The sequence below is a fragment of the Hyperolius riggenbachi genome, chromosome 1 (genome assembly GCF_040937935.1).
Source record: "Hyperolius riggenbachi isolate aHypRig1 chromosome 1, aHypRig1.pri, whole genome shotgun sequence".
In the NCBI taxonomy this organism is placed as follows: domain Eukaryota; kingdom Metazoa; phylum Chordata; class Amphibia; order Anura; family Hyperoliidae; genus Hyperolius; species Hyperolius riggenbachi.
The window spans coordinates 191,206,232-191,233,350 of record NC_090646.1 but is presented as its reverse complement, the minus strand read 5'-3'; the positions used below and the strand labels follow the sequence as shown (position 1 = coordinate 191,233,350).

The window sequence follows — 27,119 nt, the reverse complement described above, 5'->3', positions numbered from 1 at the left end:
CGTCCCTCGGGGGTCTCGCTGTAGCCCTCCGTACAGCCGTGACGCAATATTTACCTTCCTGGCTCCTGCGCAGGCGCTCTGATGCCTCTCGACGCCGAAGTAGGCGGAAATACCCGATCGCCGTCGGGTCTGCTCTACTGCGCAGGCGCAAGTTTCCGGCGCCTGCGCAGTAGAGCGGACCCGACGGAGATCGGGTATTTCCGTCTATTTCCGTGCCGAAAGTCGCCACAGCGCCCCCGCTGGAGCCAGCAAAGGTAAATATTGAACTGACAGTCGGCACAGTCGCCGGCTGTTCGGAGGGCTGCGGTGAGACCCCCGTGGGACAGAGGACGGCGTGGGAAGCCTCATTAGGATCCGGAGGCTTCCCCCACCCGAGGTGAGTACCCCCCAGGGGAGGTTTTTGTTGTTACAGAGTCTCTTTAAGCCAAATACTTTTTTGTTTTTGTTTTAATACTCTAATTCCCTATAAACTAAACAAGCCTCGCCCACAGCTCCTTTTGTGCCTTGGCACTCTAGCAAGGGCTTATAGGAGCTCAGTCTGGGCAGGAGGAGGAGGAGGTTACTAGCCATTGATTTCAGAGGCAGAGGGGAGGAGGGAGGAGGAGAGGGGACTGAATTTACACACAGGCAAGCTGAAAGCATCTCCAGCCCTCAGCCTGTGAAAATGTGACAAACAGAATATGGCTGCCCTCATAGTATCACAGGAATAATCATAAACTTTTTAAGCAGTCTGCAGCTAGATATGCTATGTAAATCTAAACTTTAGATAAGCTATATAGACCAGTTACTTGTTATAGTTAGTTTTTCATCTCAGATCCGCAACATTAAAGTGGACATGAACTCTTGCACTGGACAAAAGGAAAACATAGAGAAATGCACCCTGTATGTATTTAGAGAGTTTAGCCAGTCTAATTCCCCCCTAATTTGTGTCTAATCAGTAGTTGTAATTTGATCCCTCCCCTGTCACATGACTGCCTATGGCAGATAAGCCCATTTAAAAGCACAGGATGTTAATATGTAAGCTTCCATGAATGATGAAGTAGAAACAGTGCAGATTTTATTTTAGGATTTGTATCAGCTGTAACAAAAAATGTTCTTTATTTATTTAAAAGTTATTATGCTGTTGTGCATCTTTTTGAGCAGAGGGGTTGTTCTGAGTTCAGGTCCGCTTCAATGCATGTGTCCCACACACTCATTGTACAGTCCTTGCTGATCATACAAGGGATCATTTAAGGACAGGCAAGTTCACAAAACTCCATTTTAACCGTCTGAGTGTGCAGTCTGTGCGGATCCACACATAACCCATACTGGCCCAACTACACATAAAGAAGGGCAATATATCATAGATGGGAAGATGGGCAAAAAACGCACCACTGCATAGACCCAAGGTGTGTGTGTGTGTGTGTGTGTGTGTGTGTGTGTGTGTGTCATGTCATATTGGTTAGTTGTTTCAAAAGTAGGACAAGTTGATCTTAATTCTGAAATTGAAAAAAATTGTATTGTGTGTGGCACCCTCTGGCCTAGCACAATCTAGGGTTAATTTCAGTGTACGCAAATTTGACATTGAATCAGGAGAAAAGGGCACAGGAGCCCTTATGGAAAGAACTGCGCCATTATAGGCGCCTATTATATTAAAGCTTTGACTTGCTGCAAATAATGGAAATTTGGGCACATGGAGGGGGCCTGCTAAATTTACCTTCTTTGCTGTAAATCGCTGCTTTTATAATGGCCGTGATATGCAGTAATGCACTATAGGCGGCTAACCAGATGTCGGCGCCTAATAGAATCGCGGGCACCGGGGGCTTGCGGATACACTAATTGTGGCCAGCTATTTTCTATCCGCTTGCCCCCAGTGCCCTCGATTCTTCCAGGCACCTTCGGGTGCACAAATTTAGCTTATTTTGCCACTGATTATGGCTTTGCAGTGGTGCCTCTGGATGCCCAAATTGACTTTTTTCTGCAAATCACAGCTGGGGGTGAGGTGTGGCTGGTTGGGGTTAAGGCTTAGGTGGAGAGGGTTAGGCAACACTGGGGGGAGGGGGGGAGGTCTTTGGGTTAGGGTCTTAAAGTGGACCCAAATTAAAAATACAAGGTTTTAGAAATAAAATCTATTTTCTAACTTATTATTATTATAATTAGCAGCCATATTTCAGCTGCACAATGACAAATATAAAATATTTTACATTTATTGGAGGAACCCCTCTTTTCCTTTCATATTGCCGGGACAGAATCCAGCAGCCTGGTGGAGGAGATAAAAACAAAACACAGGCTGCTACTGATGATGTCACAGGGGATGTGATCTCAGCTTGTGAGATTTCACATAGACAACGCCCCTGTAGTGAAGGTGAGATCCGCACTATGTCGCTTGAATAATAGCTTTATTTAATCAAATACATATCAATCCAGGACACCACATGCTGACATATTTCGGACATAACACCGACCTTAATCGTAGCATGCTTAATCCTGCTACGATTAAGGACGATGTTACGTCCGAAACATGTCAGCATATGGTGTCCTGGATTGATATGTATTTGATTAAATAAAGCTATTCAATCGACAGTGCGGATCTCACCTTTACTACATGGATTCCTGGGTGTGAGCTACCTATTTTCCTGCACTGTCGGCTGATAGAGGTATTCAGCGGAGTTCCACTTTCACTTTGGACAACGCCCCTGTGCGGGAGGGTAACTGATGACAAACACACCCATGATCTAAACCGCCTACTAAGCTCAGAAGTAATGGCTGCCACCTGTATAACCGGAGTTATGAAAAGAGAAGGGTGAAAATCATGCACTGAAATGCTCATAGGCTTGAAGGAGTTTTTATTTATCTTTTGTGTCAGTGGTGCAACTAAATATTTTGAAATAAAAAAAGTTTGGTTTGGGTCCGCTTTAAGATTGGGCATCGGTAGAGGGAGGATTCTGTGTGAGTAGGGTTAGCTTTAGCCACAGTAAAATATCGGTAAACATTACTGATATTTTTCTATCAAAATCTAGCAGTAGAATACTGCTAATTAAAGTAGTAATGTACTAGCGGCAATCCCCATGCGCTCTTGTTTTTCAGCCGCCCTTTATACAATTGACATACTTGTCAATTCTGCGTCATTAGAGGAAACCCACCCAAACACTAGGAGAACAAGTAGATGCCTAAATGGCATCTTGTTCAGAATTTGATCCCTGCACTCTAGCACTGCAGTGTGAGTACTAATCGTTCTGCCCGGAATTTTGAATTTTTTTTGTGCAAGTCGACCTCAGCGGGTTAAATGTAAGCAGTGTGTGTTTTCTGATGTTCAGGAAACTTAACTTTTCCAAACACTCCTTGATGTCTTTATGACTAGTGTGCCAGCTACATCCGTTTCCTTTCATAGGATAGTCCCATAATGCTCTCGCTGATATACAACCATGACTAATTTCAAATAAGTGATTTCCTTTTTGACTTCTCCATTTCTTTACTGTGTGGTATAGCGAAATAGGCTGTATTAATCTACATGTGTTCGTTAAATCTCAGTTTTAGTTACTTATACCCTAATTAAATGTTTCAGCTAGAAAATGAAGCATTTGAGACAAAGGGATGCGATACATGAAGGCTCTGCCTTGTGGTCTGTGTGTGTGTTGACCATCTGGCACTTAGACATTTCCAGGCTGACCTCACCACCATGAGCAGATACAGAACATTAGCAGTAAAATGCTGAGCCGTTGTGCAGATCCAGCACATTTATCATATTTGTTTCCTAGCCTTTTTATACTAGTTGTGTTAGGCAGCTGTGTTCTCCTGTAATTGAATTTTGTTTTGAAATAATGGGTATCTTGAATCCTTTTTTCAGAGATATGATGAGGGGATTTGAGGAGGCCTCCACTCCTGCCTGATGGCTCACACAACTGATCTTCTTACTGTTCAGTAAAGTCCTGGAAACATTTTGTGAAAGATCTGCTAATCGTTCATACACTAGTGACTTCAATAAGACACTTAGTTTGAATAACCCAGCAAATTTGAACTATAATCGATTCAAATCAAAGGCCTTGTTCATCCAAATAGAAGTAATTTAATGCTAACCGGAGCCGGGTTCAAAAGCAGATACTTACCATGAAGAGAGGGAAGCCTCAGGAACCTATTGAGGCTTTCCTCGGTTGTCGGAAGCCCCCGCTGCTGAGCGCGGCACCTCTTCTGCATTCATGGCCGCGCATTAGAAGCTTGAGGCTGCCTGCGCATGCGCAGTAGCGTCGACGGGTTCACAATTGAGCTGAAAATGAGAAGAGTAGAAAAGTTGTAAGATTTTCTGGAGAAGACTTTAAGTTGTTTTGTGTGCCTGTTGCCATAGAGGCAGTTGTGAGAAATTCTCAATTTCATTTGCAGTAAACCTCAGCTGCCTGACGTTCACAATAAAAAGAGAATTTTTAATCATACTAAATTATAAAATTGCTTATTTAGCCATTTTTTAAAGTATCCTTTAGCCACTTGCTGACCGCTCACTACCAATAAGCGGCGGCAAAGTGGCACCCCCCAGGACCGCGTAACGCCGATTGACGGCGGCACCTGGGGGACTAATTAGCCCGGGATCGCGAGCAGGGATGCGCGCGCAACCACTGGCATTAGGCTCTGCCCACCCGCGACGTCAACCCGCCGGCTATTTAGAAGCGCCGGCGAATTGTTAACCCCCGATCTGCCGCTTGTAAAGTGTATAATACACTTTGTAATTTATACACAATGTGTTATACAGGCTGCCTCCTGCCCTGGTGGTCCCAGTGATCGAGGGACCACCAGGGCAGGAGGCAGCCCCCCTAGTAAACCTCACAAGCACACTGATTCTGTCCCCCCCCCCTGCCCCCTGATCGCCCACAGCACCCCTCAGACCCCCCTGATCACCCCCTCAGACCCCTGTTTGCACCCAATCACCCCCTAATCACCCATCAATCACCCCCTGTCACTATCTGTCAATGCTATATTTTAGATTAGGTCCTAAACTGCTCCTGGGGGCTCCTGATCACCACCCACACCCTCAGATCCTCCCCAGACCCCCCCCCCCTCCGTGTACTGTATAGATTTATTCTCCCCTGTAATCACCCACTGATCACCTCTCGATCACCCCCTGTCACCACGTGTCACTGCCACCCATCAGGTCAGACCCTCATCTGCCCCTTGCGGGCACCCAAACACCCGCTCACACCCTCAGATCGCCCTCAGACCCCCCTGATCACCTCCCCAGTGCATTGCTTGCATCTATTCCCCCCCTCTAATCACACCCCGAGACACCCATCAATCACCTCCTGTCACCCCCTAGCACACCTACCCATCAGATCCAGGCCCTAATTTGCCCCGTGTGGGCTCCTGATCACTCGGCCAAACCCTCAGATCCCCCTCAGACCCCCTTCCGATCACCTCCCCAGTGCATGAATTGCATCTATTCTCCCCTCTAATCACCCCCTGAGACGCCCATCAATCACCTCCTGTCACCCCCTAGCACTCGTATCCATCAGATCAGGCCCTAATCTGACCGCATTTTAGAAAGAAGACACCCCAAGGTATTCCGTTAGGTGTATGGTGAGTTCATAGAAGAATTTTTTTTTTGTTACAAGTTAGTGGAAAATGACACTTTGTGGAAAAAAAAAAACAATAAAAATCAATTTCTGCTAACTTGTGACAAAAAATAAAATCTTCTATGAACTCACCATGCTCCTAACAGAATACCTTGGGGTGTCTTCTTTCTAAAATGGGGTCACTTGTGGGTTTCCTATACTGCCCTGGCATTTTAGGGGCCCTAAACTGTGAGGAGTAGTCTAGAAACTAATGAATCAAAATGACAGGTAAAATCCTAAAGGCACTCGTAGGACTTTGGGCCCCTTAGTGCACCTAGGCTGCAAAAAGTGTCACACGTGGTATCTCCGTACTCAGGAGAAGTAGGATGTGTTTTGGGGTGTATTTTTACACATACCCATGCTGAGTGGGAGAAATATCTCTGTAAATAGACAATTGTTAAAAAAAATCTCATTTACGGAGATATTTCTCCCACCCAGCATGGGTAGGTGTATAAATAAACCCCAAAACACAATATACTATTTCTCCTGAGTACGGCGATACCACGTGACACTTTTTTTGCAGCAGCCGAAGTGCGCTAAGGGGCCCAAAGTCCTATGAGCACCTTTAGGCTTTACAGGGGTGCTTACAATTTAGCACCCCCCAAAATGCCAGGACAGTAAACACACCCCACAGATGATCCTATTTTGGAAAGTAGACACCCCAAAGTACTCAGAGAGGGGATGGTGAGTCCATGGCAGATTTCATTTTTTTTTTTTTTTGTACAAAGTTAGCTGAAATGGAAACTTTTTTTTTTTTTTTTTTTTTTTTTTGGTCAGTGTCGTTTTCTGCTAATTTGTGATAAAAAATAAAATCTTCTATGAACTCACCATGCCTCTTAGTGAATACTTTGGGATATCTTCAGTGTTCTCCCCAGGCTCCACCCGGCTAGATTTGGTGACCACCCGGCTGTCATTGGCTCACCTCCTCCTATGCTGTAAGCAGAGTTGCCCTGCATTTTCATCTCAACCCACCCGGCTACTTTTTCATGCTACCCGGCTGGAAAAAAATTCTGGGGAGAACACTGGTCTTCTTTCCAAAATGGGGTCATTCGGGGGGTATTTATACTATCCTGGAATTCTAGCACCTCATGAAACATGACAGGTGGTCAGAAAAGTCAGAGATGTTTCAAAATGGAAAAATTCACTTTTTGCACCATAGTTTGTAAACGCTAGAACTTTTACCCAAACCAATAAATATACACTTATTGTATTTTTTTTTAATCAAAGACATGTAGCACAATAAATGTGGACAAAAATTTATATAGAAATTTTACTTAATTTCAAAAAGTTCATGTCTTTTTTGATGAATATAATAACTAAAAATCGCAGCAGCAATCAAATGGCACCAAAAGAAAGCTGTATTAGTGACAAGAAAAGGCGGTAAAATTCATTTAGGTGGTAGGTTGTATGACAGAGCAATAAACCGTTAAAACTGCAGTGGTCTGAATGGGAAAAGTTGCAGCAAGAGGTTGGCGCTCACAGCAAAGTATTCCTACCAGGCTCCTGTCACATGTGTAGCACCAGTTCGCCTCCTCTATAACAATATGTCAAAAACTTTTCATAGAGGTTGGCGCTCACGGTGCTTTTCAGGAATTAGTCACTGTATGCATATCATAACAGTTAAAAACTAAACATTCACAATTTAAAGGGAACCAGAGAGGAACGAGGGTTGAAAAAAGGCAAGGATTTTATACATACCTGGGGCTTCTTCCAGCCCCATAAGACTGAATAGCTCCCACACCGCCGTCCTCAGCTTCCTGGATCCGCCGGTACCGGGCCCGTCACTTCCGGCGGACGCGGCCAATTGTCCGCATCACAGGGGCTCCCTCCATACATGTACGCATGCGGCTGCGCAGTAAGCAGCCACATGCGTATCTGTATGGGGAGAGCACCCTGTGATGCAGAGAATTGACCGCGTCCGCCGGACGACTTGCCGACTCGCGGCAATGACGGGACCCGGTGGCGGCGGATCCAGGCAGCGGAGGATGGCGGCGTGGGAGCGATCCGTGCATATGGGGCTGGAGGAAGCCCCAGGTATGTATAGTTCATCCTCTCTGGTTCCCTTTAAAGTCCATCCATCAACAAATAAAACATGAGCAATTCTTCATAAAAACGGTTTGCAAATCTTCAGATGTATAGAGGCCGCCACCACACCCTTTCCCGGGTCGTCCCCCACCTCTCTGGCACCAATGAGTTGCAAGGTCCTCCCTTTAGTCCGACAGTCCTCTTGTTTACCTCAATAAAAAGCCTCATATAGTGCAATATTGCTTAAAAGGTTTATTGATAAAAAAATAATACAGGTTGCACTCACATGCTCCTCCTTAAAATGCTCGCTCAGAGTAATTTGTTTAAATGGGCTCTCCCCCGTAATTGATGGCCAGGGCTGGCAGGCTCCGGATAAACGTATGGTTCCTCTCACCTCCGCCGCGCGCTCGGTGGATGATAGGACCTTCCGCGCTCGCCGCCTCGCCACCACTGATAGACGCTAGTAGTCCTTCCGCATCAGACTCCGCCCGATCGATTTCGTCATAAATGACTCATCAGGGGCACGGAGTCTGATGCGCTTAGCTTCCCTTATGTATCTCCTCCCCTGTATCACGTCACAATGCGTCCGCCTTCCCCCCGCAGCCCGCTAGTTCCGCCATCAGTGGGGCAAAGTTTATACAGTGTACGCTGTATATACATACATCTAAAACTTATCATATGCCAACATAACGATGCATACCTTCAGGACATATCTATCTTCGAGCACATATCTATACAGTTCTTCCCATAAAAACACCCCTCAATACCCATCATATCTGACTACAGCAGGGAACGAGTTCACATCATAACAACCCCTCATAGTCAGGATCCCTTGGCAAATTGCGAGACAAAACCCAAAATAGACATATCAAATCCCACATACAGTCAAAAAAAAAAAAAAATTACCACATATAGTCAAAAACAGATTGATCCACTCGTGGCCTCCATGCCACTTCTCCATATTCTGTGTGAGCTTCCATTCCCCCATCAGGTTGCCCATAATAGGCGAGGCTACCTATCCCCTTAGTTATCCCCACCCTCTATCCCTCTACTTCATACAAGGTAATCCCCTGTTTCCCCTAATTCATATTATTTACAAGGCACCTGATTTCGGGGTGAAAGCCCCGAATGGAAGCTCACACAGAATATGGAGAAGTGGCATGGAGGCCACGAGTGGATCAATCTGTTTTTGACTATATGTGGTTATTTATTTATTTTTTTTGACTGTATGTGGGATTTGATATGTCTATTTTGGGTTTTGTCTCGCAATTTGCCAAGGGATCCTGACTATGAGGGGTTGTTATGATGTGAACTCGTTCCCTGCTGTAGTCAGATATGATGGGTATTGAGGGGTGTTTTTATGGGAAGAACTGTATAGATATGTGCTCGAAGATAGATATGTCCTGAAGGTATGCATCGTTATGTTGGCATATGATAAGTTTTAGATGTATGTATATACAGCGTACACTGTATTAACTTTGCCCCACTGATGGCGGAACTAGCGGGCTGCGGGGGGAAGGCGGACGCATTGTGACGTGATACAGGGGAGGAGATACATAAGGGAAGCTAAGCGCATCAGACTCCGTGCCCCTGATGAGTCATTTATGACGAAATCGATCGGGCGGAGTCTGATGCGGAAGGACTACTAGCGTCTATCAGCCGTGGTGAGGCGGCGAGCGCGGAAGGTCCTATCATCCACCGAGCGCGCGGCGGAGGTGAGAGGAACCATACGTTTATCCGGAGCCTGCCAGCCCTGGCCATCAATTACGGGGGAGAGCCCATTTAAACAAATTACTCTGAGCGAGCATTTTAAGGAGGAGCATGTGAGTGCAACCTGTATTATTTTTTTATCAATAAACCTTTTAAGCAATATTGCACTATATGAGGCTTTTTATTGAGGTAAACAAGAGGACTGTCGGACTAAAGGGAGGACCTTGCAACTCATTGGTGCCAGAGAGGTGGGGGACGACCCGGGAACGGTCCCGATGTGCATATAGACCATTCGTTGGTCTGTTTGTTGCGGTGAGTGGCACACAAAGGGTGTGGTGGCGGCCTCTATACATCTGAAGATTTGCAACCCGTTTTTATGAAGAATTGCTCATGTTTTATTTGTTGATGGATGGACTTTAAATTGTGAATGTTTAGTTTTTAACTGTTATGATATGCATACAGTGACTAATTCCTGAAATCTGTGAGCGCCAACCTCTATGAAAAGTTTTTTTGAATGGAAAGTGTCTGGTCCTTAAAGTGGATCCGAGATGAACTTTTACTCCTTGCATAATGGTGTTCCTTACATATAGTTTATAGGGCATTCCTCAAGCCAAATACTTGTTATGTTTTGTTTTAATACTCTAATTCCCTATAAACTAAACAAGCCACACCCACAGCTTCTCCAGAGTGCCTTGGCTCTTGCAAGGGTTTGTGGGATTTCAGTCTGGGCAGGTGAAAAAGGTGTTACTAGCTATAGATTTCAGAGGCAGAGTTTTCACAATCTGAGAGCTGCAGTGCAGATACAGATCAGTTGCCTGTGTAATGGAGGAGATAAGAGTGGAGTTTTCACAGAATATGCAGATTAGCATGCCTAGATACAGATAAGCTTGCCTGTGTGTGTAATTGTGTAAGGGCTAGTTCACACTTGATTTAAAAACGTATCCGTAGCTACGTTTTTTGTCCCGGATGAAAAACGTAGCCACGGATACCAATGTTAAAAATAGGAACAGTACACACTCGTTAAAAACGTATCCGCGTGCGATCCGCGGAATACGTTTTTAAACCCGGAACGCTGAGTCCGGACTTGCAGCATTTTTCACGGACCCGTATACACGTACGGGTAGTGAAAATCAATGGGGAAACGGGCCTCCCTCTTCACTGACATTTTGGGACACTGGAAACGGATCAGTTTCCAGTGTCCCATGGTGAAGGAGGGGGCCGCCATGCTGGAGGGGGTAGCAGCCAGGACAGGGGGCTGCGGGCAAAGCGGCGGCCAGGGGGGGGTCACATCCCCCCCCCCCTTGCTCACCTGGGTGCCCCCCGTCCCCGCTCCCCCTCCAGCTCGCATATAATGTAATAATTTGTACCTAAGGAAGTTCGGCGAGCCGGGCACTTCCGCCCACACCGCTCGCCGTCACTTCCTGCGATGCCGCCCACTGAAATACAGAGGGCGACATTGCAGGAAGTGACGGCGAGCGGTGTGGGCGGAAGTGCCCGGCTCGCCGAACTTCATTAGGTACAAATTATTACATTATATGCGAGCTGGAGGGGGAGCGGGGACGGGGGGCACCCAGGTGAGCAAGGGGGGGGGGGGATGTGACCCCCCCCTGGCCGCCGCTTTGCCCGCAGCCCCCCTCCTGGCTGCTACCCCCTCTAGCAAAAAAAACAAAAAACACGCAAGCGGATCCAAAACGTGTGCTGCAAAAAAGGCAGCACGGATCCGTTTGCGTTCCGGGTTTTGAAAATCGGAGCCCGGACTGCGGATGCGTCCCGCACCCGGAGCTAGTGTGTGGCCCAGCCCTAATAGTGACAAGCAGAAAACATGTCTGCTCCCATTGTATCACAGGAAAAAATATTAATATACTGTTGAAGCGGTTTGAAGATAGATTTGCTGTGTAAACTATCTAAACTTTAGATAAGATATATAGACAAGTCACTTGTTATATTTAGTTTTTCATCTCTGATCCGCTTTAAAGGGACACTGTAGGGGGTCGGGGGAAAATGAGTTGAACTTACCCGGGGCTTCTAATGGTCCCCCACAGACATCCTGTGCCCACGCAGCCACTCACCGATTCTCCGGCCCCGCCTCCTGTTCACTTCTGGAATTTCAGACTTTAAAGTCTGAAAACCACTGCACCTGCGTTGCCATGTCCTCGATCCCGCTGATGTCACCAAGAGCATACTGCACAGGCCCATTATGGTCTGTGCATGCGCAGTACGCTCCTGGTGACATCAGCAGGAGCTAGGACATGGCAACGCAGGCGCAGTGGTTTTCAGACTTTAAAGTCTGAAATTCCAGAAGTGAACCGGAGGTGGGGCTGGAGCATCGGTGAGTGGCTGCGGGGGCACAGGATGTCTGCGGGGGACCATTAAAAGCCCCGGGTAAGTTCAACTCATTTTGCCCCGACCCCCCCCCCCCCCCCCTACAGTATCCCTTGAAAGCTAATGTAACCCGGTTTTAAAAATAAAAAGGCAGATATTCACCGAAGGAGAGGGAAGGCTCAGTCCTAATGAGCCATCCCTCTTCCCTCCCGATGGCCCCAGTGCTGCGCTGGCTCCTCCGTTCTCATCCCACGCCGATAGGACTTTGGGAGCAGAGTCCTCCCGAAGACAGGCGGCGCACACGCTAACGCATCATAGAGGGCGCACGTGCGCAGTGTAGAGCGGCCCGTCTTTGGGAGCACTCGGGCCCCCGAAGCATTTCTGAAGCCTCCCTTCGGCTGGGAGCTAGCGGTATTTGACCGAAACTTTCGAATACCGCTACGGGGGAGCCAGGACAGCAGCGGGCACCGGGAGAGGGAGTGCTCTAGGGGACCCAGAGTCTCCCTCTCCTAAGGTGAGTATCTGACTTTTTTTTTTTATTTATTTATTTTTTTAAACCATTTCCCATTCGCTTTAAAGAGGATCTGTAACATGAAAAGATCCCCTGGGGGATACTCACCTCGGGTGGGGGAAGCCTCCGGATCCTAATGAGGCTTCCCACGCCGTCCTCCATCCGTCAGGGGTCTCGCTGCAGCCCTCCGTGGAGTCCGTGCAGCGGTGACGTCAATATTTACCTTCCTGGCTCCTGCGCAGGCGCTCTGACGGCTGTCGGCTCCGAACTACACGGAAATACCCGATCGCCGTCGGGTCCGCTCTACTGCGCAGGCGCAAGTGTCCTGCGCCTGCGCAGTAGAGCGGACCCGAATGAGATCGGGTATTTCCCTGTAGTTCGGAACGGAAAGCCGCCACAGCGCCCCCGCTGGAGCCAGCAAAGGTAAATATTGAACTGACAGTCGGCACAGTCGCCGGCTGTTCGGAGGGCGTCGGCGAGACCCCCGTGGGACAGAGGACGGCGTGGGAAGCCTCATTAGGATCCGGAGGCTTCCCCCACCCGAGGTGAGTACCCCCCAGGGGATCTTTTTAATGTTACAGAGTCTCTTTAAGGGGTTTTAAGACTGTAGTTCGAGGAGCTTTCAGACATACTATCTCAGAAAAAAAAAACCCCACATATATATGTAGATAAATACTTGCTCTGCTTACATAATATATGTATTGTCCTGTTTTTAGGGGGGTTTTTTTGTTTGCTTTCTATGTAAAAAAAAGAGAAAATCATGTAATTTCTTCCCTCTGCCTCATTGTGTATGCATTGCCCGCCCTCCTCAGTCTGCAGGCACTCCCACCCAGCTCTGCAATAGAAAGTGCATTGTCTCAGCATGAAAAATATTGGCTAGTCAGAGAGGAACAGAGGTGTGGAAGGAGACAGTAGGGAAAGAGGCTTCAGCCAATCAGGCTGCATAAGTCCGAGGGTAAATAAAGAAGCAAAAAAGACAACCCTGCATGCCCTGCAACTTCCTTTTTGCAGCAATGTACCAAATAAGACTCAAGTAAATTGGGGAATGATCATTTATCAACAAGAAAAGTAATAGTGATTTTTTTTTTTTTTTTTTTTTTTTTTTTTTTTCTTACACTTTTGGATTGCCTGGTTACCATCCTTATTACTTGTTTACCAGATAAAAAAATAATTGATTTTATGCCTGATAGTTACACTTAAACCTATTTTGGTTCCTGGACGTAGAAACTACGTCCAGGAACCATGCGCGCTACCGCGCGCTCCCGTGGCCGATCGCGGGTGCGCACTCCCGGCCGCGGATTCGGTAGCCACGGAATCAATGTATCGGGCTATGTAGCCCGATCACTGATTCCTCTCCCCCGCTGAAAAAGCGACAGCTTCTCTTGGAAGCTGTGCTTTTTCTGGCTGTTCCCACCCCGATGCGTCACTCTAAGCGTGTGTTACGCTTAGAGTGACGTCATGTAAACTCATGGCTGCCATCTTGTGGCCAAAAAGGAATACTACAACTGAAAGTAAAAAAAAAATAAAAATTAACACACATTTACATTACAAATCTATTGTTTACCTCCCACCCTCCCAAAACTACCCAAATAAAATGTTTACTATAAAAAAAAAAAACCATTACAATAAAAAAAAAATGTAAATATTTACCTAAGGGTCTAAACTTTTTAAATATCAATGTAAAGATGAAATATTTCTGTTTTTTTTTTATTTTAAACTTGTAAATAGTGATAGATGCAAAATGGAAAAAATGCACCTTTATTTCCAAATAAAATATTGTCGCCATACATTGTGATAGGGACATAATTTTAACGGTGTAATAACCGGGACATATGGGCAAATACAATACGTGAGTTTTAATTATGGAGGCATGTATTATTTTAAAACTATAATGGCTGAAAACTGAGAAATAATGAATGTTTCTATTTTTTTCTTATTCTTCCTGTTAAAATGCATTTACAGTAAAGTGGCTCTTAGCAAAATGTACCCCCCAAAGAAAACCTAATTGGTGGCGGAAAAAACAAGATATAGATCAGTTCATTGTGATAAGTAGTGATAAAGTTATAGGCTAATGAATGGGAGGTGAACATTTCTCACGTGAAAACGACGGAACGCGAATGGGTTAAGCATCCTTTTGATAGTGTGGCGTAGGGGTTAGCTCTCTCGCCTTGCAGCGCTGGGTCCCCGGTTCGAATCCCAGCCAGGGCACTATCTGCAAAGAGTTTGTATGTTCTCTCCGTGTCTGCGTGGGTTTCCTCCGGGCACCCCGGTTTCCTCCCACATTCCAAAAACATACAGATAAGTTAATTGGCTCCCTCTAAAAATTGGCCCTACACTACATAATATAGACATATGGCAATGGTAGGAATTAGACTGTGAGCTCCTTTGAGGGACAGTTAGTGACAAGGTATATATATATATATATATATATACACTGTACAGCGCTGCGTAATATGTCGGCGCTATATAAATACTAAATAATAATAATAATAATAATAATAGTGATGGCCAAGACTGCTGAAAAAGCCACCATAAACGGATGATATGCTTTGTTAAAAAGCTGGTGATGGGATGGATATTTGTGCTTAGAAAGGTGCTATTGTGGATTATAGACATCTAGGCCAATATACAATTACCGTTTTCTCCTGGGTGATATTTTCACACCTTGTAAATAAAATGCTTTTAAAACCACCAGCAAGCAAGAAAATACTCAGAATAATTTTTCCAGTATGTTTTCATCTACTTTTTGATACTTTTTCATTTGCAAAGTGCTGAAATGTTATTTTAAAAAAAAAATTGAGAATGATCTCTTAAGATAAAACTCAGGAGAAAAAAATTGCATATGGACCATAGCATTGGTAGGGATGGTCTGACTTGCCTGCTAAAGTTTGCAGCTAGTCAGTTGCAGTTTTAGGGGATCTTGTCTCATTTTCAAACTGACATAATCTACATGCAGGTCGGAAAAAAATGGCATCTCATTGACACTCTATAACGGGTAGGGAACCTATGGCTTGGGAGCTAAATCTGACTTTTGATGGCTACATCTGGCTCACAGTTGGGTGGTTGATTCACTAAGCTACACTGCTCAAGCAGTGCAGCTTAGTGTGACAGTGCACGTAAAATTCTCAAAGTAGGCACGATACTGCTGTGGTGTGCACTACTTATTCCCCCCAAAAATAACAGCCACTCCAATTGTCCCACCCTGGATCCTGCCAGGTCCAGTGACTTTGTAGGATGAGATCCTGGCACTTTTATTGGCCCAATAGGCTGTCTGTCACTTGACAAGCAGCCTAGTGGGCCAAAGTGCAGGGATCTCGTCCTACAAAGTGAATCAACCCCCAAGTCAACTAGCTAATTGAACAAGCTATTAGTCGGTATTTCTCCTGTCTGATTCTCGGGGAAATTGCTGATGTTGCTGAAACCCAAGAGAACCTGAAAACGTGCCTGACACTTACGCTGCCCGGAGGATCAACTGTATACACATTACCATGGCATCAGGGACGTGAGGCCTCTGCTGTGCATGTGCACTGTCCCAGCTTGAAACATATTGTATCTCTCTCACGGAATTACATTTGAAAATATGTGACGTTTATGGCTCGCTCATTCAAAAAGGTTCCTGACTCCTGCACTATAAGAACACATTTTACTGGTGGTGCCGTGGATTTGTCTTTTTGTTGCTATTATTTTTGAAAGACTAGCAACAATTATCATGGCTTCAATGTACCCTCTTAAAAACAAAACAAAAACAAGATCTGCTTACTTGGGGCTTCCTCCAGCCCCTGCCTCGCAGCTGATCTGTCCCTTACCACAGCTCCGGTGTCTGAGTCCCCTCCGTTGCAGATGCCGACCTCTGCAGGAAACCCTGCGTGTCTTTGAACACTACAAAAGTGCCCCTATAGCATAGTTTGGTGTCTTTTAGCTTGAGTCCCTGTTCAATGGTCAGAAGCATTGCAGAAAAATTTTGCATATAAACTCGCTGCCCATATAATACTATGGGCCTGTTCACAGTACTGCGTTGTAACTGATCGCGATATTCTGACTCACTGCACAACTCCATTGCAGTTCATCTGACCACTGTGAATCCAGCCTCAGAGTATGCTTGTACAGTACATAAAAACTGATAGGTTTGTGGCAGTCTTCTTATTGTACATGTGGTAGTACATAGTTATGTTATTGACTGCAAAAAAAGATACACGTTAATCGTACAGTATTTGGTGCTGTATGAATGGTTTATAGCATTATGATAAAGTCCTATTTTGGAAGCCAATAGAGTTAAGTTGTGGATGGCTGCACAGAGCAGGACTCACTCCTGTGGTGTACAGGACATCCTGCAATAAATCACTGTGACTCTGCTTAACCCTTCATGACGGTTACAGTAAATTTCTGCCTTGCAGTCATTGTATTAAGTGCATAAACAAAAAAACAAAAAAAAAACTTTAAAATTTTGGCCCATTCCTCTGATTCTTTAAAGGACTCACGAGGTGTAAGATCTAATCTATTTTCTTACTCACCTGGAGCTACTTCCAGCTCCTAGCAGTTGTTCTAGTCCCTTGCTGCAGACTCTGTCCTCCTCGCTGTCTTGCTGGCCACTCATGATGGTCGCAACCCGCCAGCGGGGTCGGCTCTGCTGCGCCTGCACTGACATTCCTGCACGCTCATCTACGTCATCTGGCACGTACTGCACTTACGCAATACTGTGCAGACAGATGACGACACGCAGGAATGAGTGCCCGCGCAGAAGAACCCGACCCTGCCGGCATGTCACCGCACTTTATGGGCGTCCATCGGCACAGCGAAGAGGACCGGAGATGCAGCGAGAGACTGACATAGCTACTAGGGGCTGGAAGAAGCCCAACATCAGTGATGTATTTTATGCTAATGTGTATGTGAGAGCCCTTTGCATTTTGACTTTTTTAGGCCCCGTTCACACTGCACGCGTTTCCAGCCGCGTTTTGGAAACGCATGCAGGAGACAGACACGAACAACATCAGACAGTGCATAGAGTGCACTGTCTGATGTTTACACTGCATGCGTTCCGGACCTGTTGTAAAAACGCGCGGCTGTCCCATTCACTTTTCAGTGATGGGATCAGCCACGCAACGCACACAAACGCGGATGGCGTGCGTTCGTACGCGTTGCGGTCCGCACGCGTGGCCGTCCGCATTTGTGATGTGAACGGGGCCTTAGGCCTGAATAAATGTCCTATGCAAGTATATCTAGGTCAATCACAGTCCACTTTTTTTAGCTGTGTATAAGTATATTGTAGTAATACGTTTAAATTTGTATTGTCATGCAGTACTTGTAGGTGTGCAGGCTTCTAGGGTGGCTGCCCACCAAGAGTGCTTTTGAGCACTTTAAAAAAAAAACAAAAAAAAAAAAAAAAAAACACTAGCACTTTGAAAAACGCTTGGCTAATGTTTTTGTATGGAATGGATCACTCCAGAGCGATGAGATTCCCCCTCCCCAAACACTGGCCCTGAAGCATTTTCGAGGCGGTTAAGCATAGGGAAAGAGGGAAATGGCTTTAAAAACGCTAGAACAGAGTGATTTTTCACCCCCCCCCCCCCCCCCCCCCCCGGGAGCCATTTTGGGTACCTGGAATTGGAGTTGGTAGTTTCATAAACTGATGAGTCGGATGATTTTTGTAATGACTCCACAGCCCTGACTCCAGGTAACCAAAATGACTCATCTCCAACTCCTTAGTCTAAGGGCCCGTTTCCACTGGAGCAGAAACCGCTCCGAATCCACAGTTTCCCCTTAGGCAAATCGCGCGGGGAAACTGAGATGGGTGTTTAGCTGTCTAGGCGTGGGGTTCGTCGGGTCGTGTGGTTGTGTGCATGTTGGACGTGTGTACGAGCCTTAATACTTACCAGGACTGTGGATTTGGTACAAAAATCGTCCGACTCAGACTCCCTACCCCTCCGCTTATGAAAACAGACTCCAACTCTAACACCACAGCCCTGGGCATAATGTTTTATTTCTGAAGTATTTGGTTACCAGAAGTAGTAGAATTAGAACACCACTTTGGAATTGTGGCAATGTATCAAAATGGGCATGTAAACCCATCTAACCAAAATTAGGATCTCAAAACACATGGTATAATTCATGCTAATTATATTCATATTGAAAAAAAAACTTTAGTGAGCTGGAACTTTTTTTTTTTTTTCTCCCCAATACTCAACGCTTTCAAATACGTGTAAATTTAGTTGGTGGTTTGGATCCTTGTGTACACCATCAGCAGAGCACACTGTTGCCTAGCATAGAAGTATCTGGACTTAGGCCTAGTTAAAATGTACCTGTACTGACGTGGTATGAGATAAATATGGGTGCATATATTGCCAAGTCTATTAGAACATGCCTGTCTTCCCTTATTTCATTTCAAGTGTTTAGAAATGAGTGCTTTATCTATGCGGATTAGGCAGTGGTTCTAGCTGTCAAATGCAGCAGCTGCTCTCCAAAACACTAAATAAAAGCCAGAACACTGCTAACTAGCTGAATATATACTCCTGATAAGAGTGATGAAAAGTTTTTAAAAGGGTGTTATGTCTTTCGGAGCTGAATGAACCTGATTTCATGTCACACTGACATAGTTGTGGTTTCCACTTTTCACTTAGGGAGTGGCCATTCAAACCTGTCCAGGATGAGTATCTGCAGATGTCCTATCGACTTTGCATAAACATTTTAGAATTCCTGAGCCCATTGTTCCTGTACTTGCAGGAAGCATTGTTGTATGCCATGCTTTTACCCCTCTTTCCAAGCCTCTTCTCCCTCCATAGCAACCAGACATGTTGCAAGGCACTGAACTGTCGTCTGTGGGGTACAGTCCTTGCATATGTCAGTCTTTGTGCGTGTGAACACACCTTTAGATTTGCAGGATTTAAAATTTTGAAAGTAAGAATGGTAAAGTCCATGGAAGTGCCATTTACCATTACTACACTTTTCATTTTCTCATAAACTTATATGCTTCGAGTCCCACCCTCCTCTCTTAGGCTTCTTTCAGCAGGACGACTGAACTGAACTTGCCCAGCAATTTAGTCTCCTGTCTGCCACCTATGAGTGCAAATGATATGCAGCTAAATGGCAACGGGTGTTACACAACGCGTGTCAGTGCTTGACACACGGTGGTGTTACCTGGAGGCGGAGGACTGCGACATGTTGCGTCTAAGCATGGCTGTGGCCTTGCTCACATGTGACTCCAGGGGGGGTGGGGGGTAGAGAGTGCCTGTTCAGCGTTGGAGCTGAGTGCTAACAAGCAGGTGCCTCGCCAGTGCAGGAGAGCAGCTGACAAGCTGTGACTTTGCCACCTGTCACTTGCCTGTCTGAAAGAGGCTTTCCTATGCAGTGTGAGATGTTCCACTACAACTCCCATCTAATTTCTGATCGATTTTCTTATCAATTTCCATTCACTTCTATGAGAAATCGATCAGGAAAATGATTGAACGTGTCGGAAATTATCTATCGAACCATCTAACACAAAATCTAATGGTGTATTCCCAGCATTAGGTTCATTGCAGAGCTGGTACTGTGAAACGGGGCTTCCCAACCCTGTCCTCAAAACCCACCAACCGTTTTTGTCTTGCATTAAACCATAAACAATCACAGGTGGAGCAATTAGTGTCTCAGCAGAGTGGATTACATTGCTCTGTTGCACTGTTGATGGTACTTGAAGTCAGGATTGATAGGCCCTGCTATAGAAGAGTGACTTGTCTGTTGCTATGGAGGGGGGAAGGAGGTATAGCGCACAAACAAGCTACTTCTGTTTGGAGAGGTGATAAGTGTGCTGGGTGACTTTTTTACCTGTACACACGTTCAAACTCTTACCTCGGCCAAGTTCCATCTACTGTATGTATGCACTTTGTGCTATGGTACTATATGTACCTGTGAGGCTCTGATCAATAATTAGGTGTATTTCTACTGTTTTTACTCTACTCCAACAATACAGTGTTATCTACAGAGAGGGCTGGACAGCTGCATTTTCTTTATGAAGCGTCTGCAAACGGTTTCAGCACTTCAGAGAGCTAACGATTAGTTAACCTAATCAGTTTAGTCCTATAGAAACTGTGCGAAATGTTTTGGGATGGTTACTTGAGGGGAGTCTATTGCTGGATACACATGGTGCGTTCCCGCACTCGATTTCCCGCTCTATTCCCGTCGATTTGTTTATTTCCAACATGTCCGATTTGCATTTCGATGGATCGTTAGGTCGATTCACATGTAAAGTATGCCAAATCGCCCTAACAATCCATCGAAATGCAAATCGGACATGTTGGAAATGAATCGATGGGAATCGAGCGGGAAATAGTCTGGGAATGCACAGTGTGTATCAAGCATAAAGGTTACCATACAGCTCTCGATTTTGTGGCTTTCGCGGTAACCCAATTTACTAATTTTATTGAATTGGATGAAAATTGGTGCTTCAAAAAAGCATGCCGGTTGACTATTTCAGCGTTTCTCAACATTTTATTGGCATGTAGCCTATTTAAAACCCTGTACTCACCAAGTACCCCCTAACATAGTACAACACTATCGCAAGTACCCCTTGACAAATATATATTTAATCGTAGTACATAATTCTAAATTTACAAGCATTTACTATTAATAGCTTTTAATTAGTTAAAATACTAATTTGATGTTTAAGATTTATGATTTTCTAAAACTCTAAATTTGTTGTTCTGGGTTAAGTATATCAAACACTAGTACCCCCTGTAACCATCAGAAGTACCCCCTGGGGTACGAGTACCACACTTTGAGAACCTAGGGACTATTTGATTAATTTGGGAGGGGTGGGGGGGATCAAGATGTTAGTGCTACATGAAATGAGTACAATGGTGAGAATATAGTTCAGGCTTTAGTACAGTGTCATTCTGGGCTCTCCCCGATGACATCTTTATCTCTGCCTATTTTACTCATCTGCATTGAAATGTTTATGTAAGAATCCCATCTGTGTATTATCATTTAATGCTAACAAGCAGACATCCATCTCATGTGGAAAGAACCTTGTATTAAACAGGACAGTCCAGAATGAAATGGAAAGCCCCCCACCCTTGTTTTCCTGCACGCATAGTGTACATGTTTTGCCTCCTCCCTCTCTGACTTTTTGAACTGTCTGTGGAAAACAGGTGCTGCGTTTTTAGTATTTAACCAGATATGCACATCTGTGTGGGTGTGTATGTTGAGCAGCACAAAAGCAGGATAGCCTCTATATATAGATCTGTCTACTCAGCTCTAATTGCATAATTTAATCAGGGCCCTGTGCAGCGGAAAGGCATCCATACTGCTCTCAGGCATCAAAGGAAACATCTTTCCAAGCTGTATCCTTTTGCAGAGCAACACGCAGTCCCACACCACACGCCCAATTGTTGAACCCCTCCACTGGGAAGAATAAGGAATTTTGTTCTTTTGTGTTTTTTAAACAAGCACTTCCTCCATTATTTAGGTTTGGTGTTAGGGATGGCCTGAGCTAGACAAAGGCCATTTCTCCACCCCTTGTGGCCTGCCAGGTTTTCTTATACAGGGGGAATGTATGGTGTGGCTTTTTTCCTAAAGAATTTAAAGGACCCAGTACAGTTTTCCTCATAGATGAAAGCTGAGGAGTTTAATCACATAGATACCTGTTGGGGATGTCAGTGTTGAGATATTCTCTAGCATCCATTGATCTACATTGAAAGAAATGTTTAATAATCAATGCCAATGTAATATAGGTTTGTAGTAGTGGTTACAGTGGCTTAGTGCAGCTAAGTAGTTTTTGTTCCTTGTCCAAGTTGCCTCTGTTGTACCCAACGAAATGTGGGCTTTATTGGAAACCTCTTTGGATAGGTTATAGTTTGAATCCTAGTTTGGGAAGGGGAGAGGGCAGTGGCGTAGCAGTCACCCCTGCAGGGGATGCAGGCGCAGGGGGGCCTGTAGTGGGGAGAAGCCCAGAGGGTCCCTGCAACTTTTTTTGTTTTGTTTTGTTTTGTTTATTTGCAGGGGGGCCCAGTGACTTCTAGTTATGCCTCTGGGAGGGGACAACTACCCTCTTTACTAGGGTTGACCCGGGAACCCTTCTTTGGTCTTGCACTACAGGGTTTCCGGCTGTGACAGTTTGTCTTGTGCATTTTTTGGCCAGGGTGAGCCGGGAACCCTTCTTTGGACTTGAGGGTGTGCCAGAACCTTCTATTGTGTGACTTGACTAGCACAATTCTAATTCTTGCAGGAGGAAAAAACAAACGAGCCCTTTACAACAGCCCAAATCAATTATAATCTTTGGAATACCTTAAAGGCCCATACACACGTCGGATTTTAGCGAACGACCCGTCGTTTGAACGTTCCGTCGTTCGGACGTTTTCGCGTCAAATCCGACGTGTGTACAGACTATCGTTCGGGTGATAAGACTGGTTACCAGCGATCCGCCCGGCGGATCGTTGGTAACCAGTCTTATCACCCGAACGATAGTCTGTACACACGTCGGATTTGACGCGAAAACGCCCGAACGACGGAACGTTCAAACGACTGGTCGTTCGCTAAAATCCGACGTGTATGGGCCTTTACTCCATTGAGACTATCGCTCAATCAACCCAACTTTTCCCATCCCCATCCCCCCCTTATGTGATATTGTGCCTGACTCACAACAGCTAATTATTAACACTGCTGTTCCATTATCTGGGTGGAAATTGTTCCCTCCTCTATCTCTCAGGTCTTAATACATTGGTCGTTTTGCCATCAGATCAACCAAAAGATAGATCCTTCTCTGATCGAATCTGATCATAGAGGGATCGTATGGCTGCCTTTACTGCAAACAGATTGTGAATCGATTTCAGCATGAAACCAATCACAATGTACGTACGTACATACACACACATTTTTAGGTTGTTAAAAAGTGGCCTAATTTGCGTATGACCAGGGACTGGGCCCCTATTACACACACTATTTCTGATTAGTGCATACCATATTGGTCGATCGGATAAGGAAGTCCAATTTTTAGTTAAAATGTGAGCTCTGTTTGCCAGGATCATAATAACAACATGAGATAATTTACCCCTCTGGCTTTGGAAGATTGGATTGACAAAATGTCCCTTTTCTTCAAACTTAAGGGGCCCATACACCTAACTATTTTCCCGCCGATATACAGCAGATTCGATTACTGTGATCGAATCTGCTGTGAAATCGTTGCGCGAACGCTGACAGAATGATCGATTTCCGTCCGAAATCAATCTTTCCCGTCGATCCGTCCATGCGGAAGGTTTTTCTCGGTCGCCGGCAGGTCAGGAGTGTGTCGATAGCGGCGTTCGAATGCCCAACGACCGACGCTATACATTACCTGTTCTGGCCGGCGCGACTCCCCCGGTCTCCGCTGTCTTCTGCTCTGCTCCGGGCTCCAGGGCTGCAGCCTGGAGGTGTATTTGGGGTCTTTGGCTTCAATTCATCAAAGGGTGTTCGATAACAAAACCCCAGTCCTTAAAATACCGCATTCGGTATTTTACACTTCACTGTGCTAATTTATCAATATTTTCCCATGTGTGGTAGAGGTTCGTTAAGTTACCAAACTACTAGGCTTCAATTCATCAAAGGCTGTTCGATAACAGCAGAGTGGTGCAGAGCAGCTTGGAATGTCTCTGTGTTGTTACAAGCTGATAACAATAGAAGGCATCCAGACATCCCTTTACATGTAAACATGTGTTATATTTACTGTTACTTATACTGCCTCTGCTGCTCTGAATCTGTCCATCAGTGTTTCTTAACATTTTACTTATTTGCCACAACGTAGAATCGTAGATGAACTTCCTGGAGACATTACAAATGCCATGCTTGGTGATTTCACCACCAGCATCTTTGCATTATCAAACAGGGCCTGAAAGGGTTACACCACCGAAGGGAATCCTGGGATATATTTTGACCCGTTCTCTCTGCTCACTGCCTGGGGGGTCTGAAAGCTTGTGTGGAGAAGCCTGTGACACCTATCAGCGGCACTTGCAGGAGAACAGGGGCTGTTTCTATTGGCTGCCTGCTCCTGCTAATCATGAAAACATTCACACAGAAGGCTTTCGAAGCCTGTAACGAAAGGGGAGAGCTTGAGATAAACACCGAATGTGTTAGCGAATGTGGGAACCTTGATGAATTAACATTTGTTGAGCACATGTCGGTAATTTATCTCATTGCTGTGTCATTTCAGCTTCTCATTCGGTAACAGCTTTGATGAATTAACATTTTCTAAAGTGCTTCGTTAAGTCAGCTGTTTTCAGCATTACCGAATGCGGTAATGCTTGATGAATTGAAGCCTTTGTCCTGTTGAAAAATGATGGTCCAACTAAACGCAAACCGGATGGAATAGCATGCCACTGCAAGATGCCCTGGTAGCCATGCTGGTTCAGTATGCCTTCAATTTTGAATATATCCCCAACAGTGTCACCAGCAAAGCACCCCCATACCATCACACCTCCTCCATGCTTCACGGTGGGAACCAGGCATGTAGAGACCATCCGTTCACCTTTTCTGCGTCGCACAAGAACGCGGTATGTTGGAACCAAAATGGACTCATCAGACCAAAGCACAGATTTCCACTGGTCTAATGTCCATTCCTTGTGTTCTTTAGCCCAAACAAGTCTCTTCTGCTTGTTGCCTGTCCTTAGCAGTGGTTTCTTTGCAGATATTCTACCATGAAGGCCTGATTCACAGTCTCCTCTTAACAGTTGTTCTAGAGATGTCTGCTGCTAAAACTGTGTGGCATTGACCAGGTCTCTAATCTGAGCTGCTGTTAACCTGCGATTTCTGAGGCTGGTGACTCGGATGAACTTATCCTCCGCAGCAGAGGTGACTCTTGGTCTTCCTTCACTGGGGTGGTCCGCATGTGAGCCAGTTTCTTTGTAGCGTTTGATGGTTTTCGAGACTGCACTTGGGGACACTTTCAACGGTTTCCCAGTTTTGCAGACTGACTGACCTTCATTTCTTAAAGAAACTCTGTAACAAAATTTTCAGCCTTATTTCTTTGTTCCTATACCTGTTCTAATGTGGTCTGGATTACTGCATCCTTTTCTAGTTGCACACTGGCTGTATTATCTCTGTTATAATAATCTAATCTTCTTTCATCTGACTGCTTTGGCTCAGGCAGGAATGTGCTGTTCTGCTTGTGATAGGCTAGAAGCTATACACTCTCCACGCCCCCTGCAGGCTCTGTGTGAGTCAGACTGAGCTGCTCTCAGCCTATCACATGCCATGTCTTTTGTTTGTAAACACTGCCTAAAACTGGCAATTACAAGCCAGGATTGCAGCAGGGAGTGGCAGAAACAGCACAGAGGGGCCCAGGAGAACATGATGAATTGAATGGCATGCTTTTTATTGTAAGAATTTTAGAGTACAGATTCTCTTTAAAGTAATGATGGCCACTCGTTTTTCTTTACTTAGCTGTTTTTTTCTTGCCATAATACAAATTCTAACAGTCTATTCAGTAGGACTAGCAGCTGTGTATCCACCTGACTTCGCCACAATGCAACTGATGGTCCCGACCCCATTTATAAGGCAAGAAATCTCACTTATTAAACCTGACAGGGCACACCTATGAAGTGAAAATCATTTCAGGTGACTACCTCTTGAAGCTCATCAAGAGATGCAAAGCAGTAATTAAAGCCAAAGGTGGCTACTTTGAAGAACCTAGAATGACATATTTGCAGTTGTTTCACACTTTTTGACTATGTTACTATACTTCCACATGTGTTAATTCATAGTTTGGAATCGGATGCCTTCAGTGTTAATCTACAATGTTCATACTCATGAAAATAAAAAAACTTTGAATGAGGTGTCCAAACTTTTGGTCTGTACTGTATGTATGTATGTATGTATGTATATATGTATCACTAACATGTGACACTCTTCCACACCTCACTCCTCATTCTCCATACCCATGTTGTGAAATGTTGTTATATGTAAACCCATAGGAGCCAGTCTGTCCTATACAAGAGCCAGTGATGAAATATATAAGAGCTCAGTTCAATACACAAAAGCACAAAACATTTTAGTTTTACCAAGCGTGACCTGGTCAGGCCTGGAATCGGTATTCTCGCACAATAACAGTTAACTGTAAGGTTTAGGACCTGATCCCTAATGGCCCATACTCGCGGGCTACAAATGTCGCCGCAACACGCGGCGCGCGTGTGTTGCGGCGACAGGTCGCCCGTGAGTATGAGCCGTTGCACGGGTGCGCACCCCAAACCGTCGCTCGTCGCTGCTGTCGCCAGGCGATTGGCGCGGTCAATCGCCCGGCGACAGTTGCCGCCGCATCTCCGCCGCAGCTGTCGCTAGTCCGCGTGAGTATGCGGACTAGCGACAGCAACACCCAGGGAATACCATCAACTTCCGGCGGGGGGAGGAACAGCAGCGACAGCTTCTGCCGCATTAGTTGCCAGGTCCCTTCGACGTGTGTATGCGGAGGGAACTGGCGACGAGCTGTCTCCGGGCTGTCGCGCACACGCTCACGTGTGCTGGCGACAGGCCACTTTTGCAGCCCGTGAGTATGGGCCATTAGGGTGAAAATTCCAGGCACAAGCATTGTAGAGACTCACTTGGCTACAGCTCAGAGACGTGTACTGTTTAATGCTGAGGGGAGGAGGTATCATGTCTAAGCACATGATGGAGGGCCTTCTGATGATGGGGGTATGGAAGAGAAACAATGTGCTCATTCGTCGCTTTTCAAGGATCTGTGCCACGCTAGAATCTTGGCTGAGACTGGGCCCACTAGCATGTGTATAAGGCTTAACTCTAGAAGGGGGGGGGGAAGAATGCCATTTCCACTGTTAATGTTAGAGGGATTCCCTTACTTTATTTCTGGTCAGGAAGTGGAGGATATAGGCCTACAATATAAGTCAAAAATGATTTTCCTTACAGCACTTTTCAAAAAAATGTAACATTTTCCCAGGGATTGATGAACGGCTTTTTCATGCCATAGGCTGAAGGGTTAAAATGTGTGTGCATGTCCTCTTCGGCAGAATGGATGTTTATAAATG

General features: G+C 45.4%; 1 protein-coding gene across 1 annotated transcript in view; it reads left to right on the top strand.

The window, feature by feature from the left end:
• Positions 1 to 27,119, top strand: part of SMAD1 (SMAD family member 1) — a 101,364-nt gene that overhangs the window by 12,158 nt on the left and 62,087 nt on the right. The gene's annotated exons all lie outside the window — the stretch shown is intronic.